Here is a 9,035-nt window from a genome sequence, read left to right on the forward strand (position 1 = left end):
AAAGACGTGCTCTAGTGGTGGAGTGGGCAAAGCATCATCATCGTCATCATCTCGTCTTGTTTTTGGACCTTTGTAAGTATCAAAGGTTCAAACTTTATTGCATATTATGGATAGATCTAGGGTTTTGTCCATATTTCTTCATGTTAAGCATGCTTGAGTAAAGTAAATCCATAAAGTTAGCAACTTTATGGATTCTAAGGGCTCCTTGATCATCATGTTGTCCGGATCTGGAAGTCGGGAGGTATAAGAGCCATGCTTGAGAGTTCGGTGCATATTTTTCCACTTTTTAACCTATAATGGACTGGGTCATGCATGGTGCAAGCATGACCATAAAGCAAACATTTTTATGGGCCTTAGGGTCCTTTTAGCTTATGGATGAGATGGATTCAATGGCTTAATGGAATAAGGACTTAAAACCTTGACTTTTGGCTTCAGACTGAAGTCATGATGTGAAATCTAAGGCCTCACAACGTTGAAATACACCCCAGGGTGGGGCCTACTATTGCATGTCGGGTTGAAATATACCTGAGGGTGAGGCCAACTATGACATGTTTGGGTTGAAATATACCCCAGGGCAGGGCCCATATTTTTTTATTGGGTTTAAATATACCCTAAGGCTAGGCCCAGTTGTATATTTTTGTATGTGGTACTTTAGAGGAACTCACTAAGCCTTGTGCTTACAATTTATGTTTATGGTTTCAGGTACTTCCGGTACAAATGGGAAGAGCCCGATGTGATGGCACAACATCTTCCCCTCATGATTTCTGCACATTTTCGATACTATTACTCTGATGATTTTGATATTGTACTTTGTGGATGTTTTGGAACAATTTGATGATCGAAACTATTGATTTTTAAAATGGAAAATTTTATCACGATTTTTGGGTTGTTACATGTAACACCCAAAGTTTTGAAGGCCAAGAAAGGAAAGAAAACCCTAAGTTTAGGGGTCGACTCGGCGAGTCCAAGCGAGATTCGGGCCGAGGAGTAAGTGACCGACTCGGCGAGTAGGCCAAGGTGACTCGGCGAGTCTGGTCTGCGCGTGGAAAACCCTAAATTCGGGACTTGGAGCCTATATAAACGTCTTAATCTTCTTCCTAGGGTTCCCTTACTGCCTCTTCAGACCTGGATACCAAACCCTAGCCGTCATAACCTTTGATTAAGCCATTTGTTGCCTTGGAAGGTGCATTAAAGCTTGGAGAAGGAAGAAGGAACTTGGGGGAGCAAGAAAGGACTATAGATCTGGAGTTTGTGGAGCCTTTCTGAGATATTAAAGGTAATAAGTCGTCTCTCTCTCCTTTAGATCTTCCATGGTTGTGAGATTAGGGCTTTTAAGCCATGGTTTGACACCCATTCGAGTTAGAAGTCGGATCTGGAGTTGCTACTTCAGATCCAAGTGTGTTATGGACTAGAGAAGCATAAAGTATCAACCCTTGAGTCAATGTTGAAGCCCCTTGGCCTTAAACCCTAGTTTATGGTGTAATTTGCTTAGATCTCTTTCTCTACACGTTAAGTTTGCAACTTTACGTGAGGAATAGGCTTGGGAAGGGTAGATCTACAGATTTGAGTCCCTGCATGACTCAAAAGTCCTCTGCATGTATGAAGGACCGGATGGACTCAGCGAGTCCTTTGAGTGGACTCGGCGAGTAGCTTGAAGACGAGGAAGAACTCGACGAGTGGGATGAACAGCTCGTCGAGTCGGATGAAGTTGGGCATGAACTCGGCGAGTTGGATGAAGATTGTCTTGGACTCGGCAAGTCTGTTCTTGGACTCGGCGAGTCAAGTCGCGAAACCCCCAAACCCTTCGAGTTTAGACTCGAATCAGTGAGTCGATTAGAGACTCGGTGAGTTGGACAGGTCAGGACTCGGAAATCGGTAGACTCGGCGAGTCATGGACTGACTCGGCGAGTAGAGTCGCGAGTGGAAGGACTCTAGACTTATGAACTCGGCGAGTCAGTAGGGTGACTCGACGAGTAGGGTTGACCTGGAAGGTTGACTTTGACCTGAGTTGACTTGGTTGTCTTTCAGGGGTCAGTTAGACTCAGTGTTGCTTTGACATTGGTAGCTCGGGGAGCGAGTGGAGCAGGAGTTCAGAGAGTTCTCGGTCAGCAGTCAGAGGTTATCAGCAGAGTTCAGCAGTGCGAGGTGAGTCTCCTCACTGTTTGTATGGATCTAAGGCACCAATGTCGGCCCATTTAGAATATGCATAAAATACCAGGGGGTGGCTCCTGGCACACAGTATGTTATTATGTATGGTAGGAAGACCCGGGGGTTAGCCCTAGGCAATATGCATAAAAGACCAGGGGGCGGCTCCTGGCACACAGTATGTTATTATGTATGGTAGGAAGACCCGGGGGTTAGCCCTAGGCAATATGCATGAAAGACTAGGGGGCGGCTCCTGGCACACTGTATGTTATTATGGATGATAAGAAGACCCTGTGGTTAGCCCTAGGCAATATGTATGAAAGACCAAGAGGTGGCTCCTGGCGCATTGTATGCTATTATATATGAAAGACCAGGAGGTGGCTTCTGGCACACTGTATGTTGTTTAGCTAAGTAGAGTAGTATGTACAGTTGTCTTTATGATACTTGCATAAAAAACCAGGGGGTGGCCCTTGGCACATGTTTGTAAGACCAGGGGTGGCCCTTGGCACTTGTCTGTAAGACCCAGGGAGCGGCCCAGGCTTGACCAGGAAGACCACGCGCGGCCCGTGGCATAATGGCAAGACTATGTTTGGCACATAGCACCTTATTTGATTATGGATAAGTCGGTTATGTATGGTTCTTGGCTATGAATGGTTTGTATGGTATGTGGTATCTGGGGAACTCACTTAGCTTCGTGCTTATGACTTTCAGTTTTGGTTTCAGGTACTTCCGGTAGCGGATGATGGAGCTCGGGATGATCGCATGGCACACACCATAGATTAGTCAGCCTGGGAATGTTTCACTCTGATAATGAACATGTGTTTTGAAAACTAATACTCTGTTTATGTTTTGAAATGATGATTTTACTTTAAGTGATACTTTATTAAAAGAAATTTTTTAGTCTTGAATTTTGGGACGTTACATTACAAGTTGGTATCAGAGCCTTGGTTTAAGGGATTCGGGTATACTTTTGGGTGTGTTAGAACTCAAACTAAGGAAATGATAATCTTTTCAAAAGAAAAAAAAATGGATTTTTAAAAAGATTTTTACTAATTAAAAGGGGGTATGATGCATGTAATCAGCCGAGCTCAAGTAAGTGGTTCCCAAATTACCCATACCTATGTATTGTCATTAGTATGCTTGATATGTGAATTGCATACTATATTATGGCTAAGGATACCTTCAGGAATCATTTGATAGAATTACTTTATTTGTGTGATGCCATATATCCTAAGAGGATTGGATGTTATGTATTACTTGGAATCGATATCGGCTCAGTTAATTGCTAAGTGTATGCTTTCAAAGTTGTATACAATTAGGATCATATAGCTCTAGAATGATCGATTTAGCCTCATTTCCTGTTCCCTTTGGTTGTGGATTTAGGGCAGAATCTTCATTTGACAGTCTATGTGATCCCATTTTGTGTATAACTTGCATGCATAAGGCAACCAACGGTGTTGATTGAGGTTCTCAGTATTACGAGCGGTGGGAATTGAGGATTCTTGAGAAAGTCTAGGATATGTATGCTTTTTAGCATAGAATTGGTATATAGTTATAGTATGGTGACTTAGGGGAATCGTGACAGCTCTTGAGGAAGGTACATATAGATGTGAAAGGTAGTATTGGGCCCATACTACTGGAAGCACATGATCTATACTTGAGACAAGAAAGACCTGAAGACTCTAAGGAGACTTGTATATTGAGAGTTCCCTCGAGTCTTGTGCTGACTATTTATATGATTGTATTTCAGTTTAAGGATGGTTGTGATCACCCGAGGAATAGGTTATGGCTCAAATTTAGGTTATGGTTTTGGCTTTGGCGCATGACTAATTAATGGGAGGCTGCGAGAGCTCATAGTAGTTGAGGTTACTCATGGTATCTTGGATCCTACTCCTATGATGTTCAATACCATCAAGGAGGGTATTATGGAGCATATGGAGGAGCGACTCATGGCTTTCCGGGCTGACATTGCTCCGGATCAGTTAGAAGCATTCTAGCATGTAGCACTTATAACTATAAGCTTCTTATTTTAACGATGATCGCGATACTTCTGTTGATCGCTTTGATTATCTTTTACTTCAATCTTCTAGCTTACATTAGATGTTACATCGAACTTGGTTCTCTGAACCACGTAACATACTTATCTTATCCGGATTAGATTTGATATGACCACTAGGGTCGGAATAACAATCATCTTCTTAGTCATTACCGAAATGATGGTAACAATAATGACATACATGAACAAAACAGAATCAGTTACTAGCCTTGGTAACCTTGTGACTTTCCCTGATCCAAGTGTGAGTCATGTGCTTTCGGTAGTATAGGCCTCTACTACCTTTCACACCTACTCATATTCGTCCCAAGTATTGCCTCTCAGTTGTCCAAGTCACCATACAAGAATTTCACATGATCATTTAACACATCAGATAACATAACTAAGGTTTATATTATTTCTTGAAAAGATTACATAGATATTCAAGTTCACCCTACACTATGCCTCTTATATTAGGCTACACCACATAGAACTATCTATATGGCTACTTTATATCTTGATTTTCAGATATATAGATCATTAATCCTGATCCCTTGCACAGTAAGTCCGTCCTTATTTTGTTGAAGTAAACGCCTTGTCTCTTCTATCTGATGATCCAACATCATCTGCATCATTGCTTGTACTCCTGCCATCGTGATTGGCTTGGGTGAAACCGCTGCTTATGGTGCACGCTCAATCACTTGTGGCTCAGGGTGCGAGTTACCGTTTTCGAATCCGCTTTGAGTACTCACCATGTCGATCTATACACCCAAATTAGACGTTCGGTGTGTAGTGACGAGAGTTTAGATACGAGAATCAGACGTATAAATCTCCTTATCACTCTAAAAAGTTAAATTCCAGTTCTAATACCGTAATTAAACGTTTAGAAATTTGAACACATAAAGTTTCCAGATCCAGTCGGTAACAGACCATAGATCCAATTAAATAATGGCATCATAAAGAATCACAAATCATTTAGCACATAAAGCAATTTAGGTATCTTCCCTAAATGAGCTAGTGCTCATGTATATTCAAGTGTACTTCCTAAAATATATTAGACACACTCCTCACGATCATCGCTTAGCATTTTATGTTTAAGTCTAGAAATAAATCCATATTCCTAGTTCGCTTAAACTAATGTTCTGGTACCAAATGTGACATCCTCGTTTCCACGACCAGAAAAGACTGATTTGTTTATGTTTTATTTTTAAAATCAAATTATCCTTTTAAAGAAAAATGTTACAGAATTTGTTCCCAGAAAAACACGATAAATATGTTATCAAAGCATTTTTGAAGAAATGTATTTTATTCATTTTAAAACATTGGGATGTCATCGTCAATACAGGAACATAAGCATAAACAAACCTTGCATTTATTTACACTAGTGATCTCCTTATTCTCTCAGTGTAATGTAGCTTCATATCGACACCTGTGATACAAATAGACTGAGTGGGTCAGGTTGGGAAACCTGGTGAGTACATAGGGTTTTCATCCCACTATAATAAAGTTATTTTGTTTTATCTGCAAACAATTAACTCAATTACCCATTCCCATTATCTTCTTTAGTTCTTAACGATCTACTCTATGAATCACCTACCATCCACTCATTCCATAAGGATTGTCCTAAGGAATAGCCACGAAAGCTGCCAGGGTTTATTTAACAGGCATTAAGTCCATAGCTACCGATGTTATCTATAAGGCACTAAGTCCATAACTGCCAGTGTAAGGTACTAAATCCATAACTACCAATGTGTTGGATAAGGTGTCTAAGTCCATAACTTTATTTGGTATATACTTGACCCGACCTGACATGGTCCATTTGGGTTGCACTTCACCCAAACTATTTATGATTAAACCTGTGAGAATTGTATGTTTATGATTTGTTAATATATTATAAGTTATAATATATTAATATGAAATCATATTATTTAATTAGGATTGATCATAAATTAATTTAGAATTAATTTGGTGATCAAAAAGATGACTAATTAAATATGGGCTCTTGTATTTATATAAGTGTGGGCTATTACTCATTTGGAATGGGATTGGCATGCATGGGAGTCCATGGATAGTCCATGGAGTTTTTAACCTATGGATCCTTGGAAAGGAAGAGTCATGGGTATTAGGGTTTACATGGATCTAACCCTAATCCTCCACACTATATAAAGGAGCTTGTGATGCTTGAAATGGCACTCGTTGTGTGTGGAAAAAAGTGGTGGCCGATTTCTATAAGCTACATACACTCTCATAAGGTTTTTCCAAGTTTGTGGTGATTTGTGATTTCCATTTGAGGCATCCACATTATTGGTGCTAGGCTCTCAAACTCCAAGGAATCAACTCACATCAAAAGGTATGTAATTATTCTATCCATTATGTTTAATGTTCCCCATGCCATGCTAGATAGGTTATGAACCTTGGAAAAGTCAAAGTTGCATGTATTCATAGTAAAAAAAAATAGATCCAAGGTTTTAGGGTTGCATGAACACCTTAGGAGTGTTAGTTTGCTCAAAACCCAACACAATGTTCATCTGTAGGGTACTAAATCCGTAGCTACCAACATTCATTTGTAAGGCACTAAATTCATAGTTGCCAATGTTTGTTTATGAGGCAGTAAGTCCATAGCTACCAAGGTTTTTAGAGCACACCGGGTGAACATATCTTTAACAACACCTACATGTTGCGAGCCTGCTTGTGTTCCACCGGACCGTATAGAATAGTCCGTGGTTGTCATCCATACTCTGCTAGATGAAGGGGCCAACGCTTGGGTCAAGACTTCTCATCATTTTTTTCACCTCTCACCCTCATCTCATGATCTATATCACCTTTCATCTCTCATCACCCGTCTCATCTTTCATCTACCCATCTTTACCCATTGTAATTTATAGGTATAAAATATATATACAGTTTAAATCGAATAAAACATGTATATTTTGTTCATCCAGCATAGATATCATAAACACATATAATATGCACACATAGTGTGTATTTTATATTAAATACTTCATATCTATGTGTAAGATGAAAGTAACTATGCACACACTTGTTAAAGTGGTGATTCCAACTTGGATAACGCTTCGCTTCTTAACAATACAATTTCCTTCGACGAAACATAGTATTATTACCACTAGATTTTAGTCTAATATTGAGCGTTATTATTTTATAAGTGTTAAACAATACTTTTCAACCACTATGTACAGACAAGGGCCAAACATGAAACACCGGAGGGCAGGACCATTTTGGCATTATAACACTTGTGAAATCCAACAACCCTATGCGGCCCTTCAAACCAAATTTCCCATACCGCGAGTAGTTAAAAGATATTTGTCACACCCCAAACCGAAACAATGTAAACGTTCGGGGGTGGAGGACGTCATGTATAGTATCACAACAATTGCATTTTAGTAATCAAAGTAAACACAACCATTACATTAAGATATGAATAATTACATATGTTTGATACATAGATTATATACATCAAAAGCATGACAAAATAAGTAAAAAACATGGCTCCATACACCCCGTCTTCTCAAAATGTTGCAGGCGGACCTGATTACTGATTTCCTGAGAATACAAGCGATTTTTGAAAGAGTATTAGCATAAAGCTGGTGAGTTCATAAAAAAGTTTTTGTAGTGTAAACCAGACATTGAATTCTATAAAAATGAATGCATGTTTCCTACGAAAATCCAATATTTTCTAACATGTATGTTTATTACTGTATTATGTTCAAAAACCTTGACTACCACTTGTATGTATAGTACGTTTTGTTTGGAAACCCTGGCTACCACCAATATGTATAGTATGTTCTGTTTGAAAACCCTGGCTACCACCAGTATGTATAATAGTTTTATTATTTAAAATAAAATCAAGTATTGCATCCCTAGAAATCCTCCAGTGTAATGTATAGTAGTTCTATTAATTAAAATAAAACTAATGAAAAATTAAATCCCGTAAATAAAGGTAAGTTTATACTATTGTGAGTCATATAACCATGCTTGATATGACCTAGTGACCTTCACAACGTTCTTCAAGTGTCGAATATATGACATTTGTCACACTAGACATGCTTGCCTATGTAACAACGAAAATTTAAAACAATTTTTCATTTAACTTTTAGCAAAATATTTCATTATTAATTCATCCAAAAATCAGATATCCAATGTTTCCTCAAAATACATAACATAATCCATAACCCAAGATCTCAAAAACATGACATCTGTAAGTGTGTACTGATCAAGCTGGCGTCTTCCCGCGATCCTCGCTAGTACCTGAATCACGTAACACACAACACTTTAAGCACGAATGCTTAGTGAGTTCCCCAAAATACCACATATCATACATTCGCCTTTCCAGGCCATAGGATCTTCCGATCCAAGTGTATCGGGGGATTTCCATCCTAGACTCCGTTGACCTTCCGGTCCATACCATCTTGACCTTTCGGTCCACATCATCATACTCATATCACAACATATCACATATAGCATACATCACATATACATTATACACATAAGACCTTCTGGTCACACATAATTACCCCATCGGGTAAGGCAGCTGATGTCGGATAATCACTCGTGCCCGATCTCCCGACCTATCGTCCTCCTATATCATAAGTATAACCCTCATTAATACTTTCTTGACTTTGTTTGACTGACACTATCAGGTCAACACTAGTCAACCCTGGTCAATGCTGGGCAACGGTCAACCCTTTGACCCGACTCGTCAAGTGCACTTGGGCAACTCGACAAGTTCACCCGTGTCTACCCGAACCCCTCTAGTCCTGCTTAACACGTCGAGTCTTTCCCCAGCTCGACGAGTGACACATGACTTGAATCGCGGGGCCACCCCGACTCAAATCATCGA

Source organism: Lactuca sativa, chromosome 9 (assembly GCF_002870075.4).
Source record: "Lactuca sativa cultivar Salinas chromosome 9, Lsat_Salinas_v11, whole genome shotgun sequence".
NCBI classification, from domain to species: Eukaryota; Viridiplantae; Streptophyta; class Magnoliopsida; order Asterales; family Asteraceae; genus Lactuca; species Lactuca sativa.